The sequence below is a fragment of the Penaeus monodon genome, chromosome 19 (assembly GCF_015228065.2).
Source record: "Penaeus monodon isolate SGIC_2016 chromosome 19, NSTDA_Pmon_1, whole genome shotgun sequence".
In the NCBI taxonomy this organism is placed as follows: Eukaryota; Metazoa; Arthropoda; class Malacostraca; order Decapoda; family Penaeidae; genus Penaeus; species Penaeus monodon.
The window spans coordinates 7443753-7444331 of NC_051404.1; the positions used below are offsets into that span (position 1 = coordinate 7443753).

Here is a 579-nt window from a genome sequence, read left to right on the forward strand (position 1 = left end):
TGACATAATATCTTCCACATCTTTAAACCCATAGAGTAGATACTAAATTTAAATGTTCTTATGACATAATCATTCATTACACACAAAATATGATCTCTTCTGCACAGAATACCTCTATATAATAAAAAGGTCACCTGTAACCTTGATCCTCTGTTGCAGCTGATAAAAATTTAAGGACACGCAACTTCATAAAAGCTATCTTGCCCATCCATCCTATGCTACAAAAACAATTCAGCTGCTATTTCCATCGTGCCTCAAAAACTTTTAAAGACATATTCATCTAACAATTACCCAAATAAGACCTTTGATATCTACACACGAATATCTCAGATAGTGTTGGATTCTACCTGCAGCTCCATCCAAGCCAGAACAGGTACGGGCTCTCAGGCATTGTCTCAGTTTCTCTTTTCCAATCTTTTGAGGCCATGTGCTCTTTTTGCTAATTCTGTCTTACAATTAAGGTGACAAAGCCGATTGGATGACTCATTTTAACCTCAACACTGTAAATGATATATATCATACTTTTGGGAACTAAGCTTTCATCGAGAGAGTATGTATAATTATTTTTCTTCTTCTCTG

The 579-nt window shown here is 35.4% G+C and overlaps 1 protein-coding gene across 1 annotated transcript in view; it reads right to left on the bottom strand.

The window, feature by feature from the left end:
- LOC119585037 (serine/threonine-protein phosphatase 2A regulatory subunit B'' subunit beta-like) overlaps window positions 1-579 on the bottom strand; it is a gene marked incomplete at its 5' end in the record, with an annotated part of 15978 nt that overhangs the window by 8894 nt on the left and 6505 nt on the right.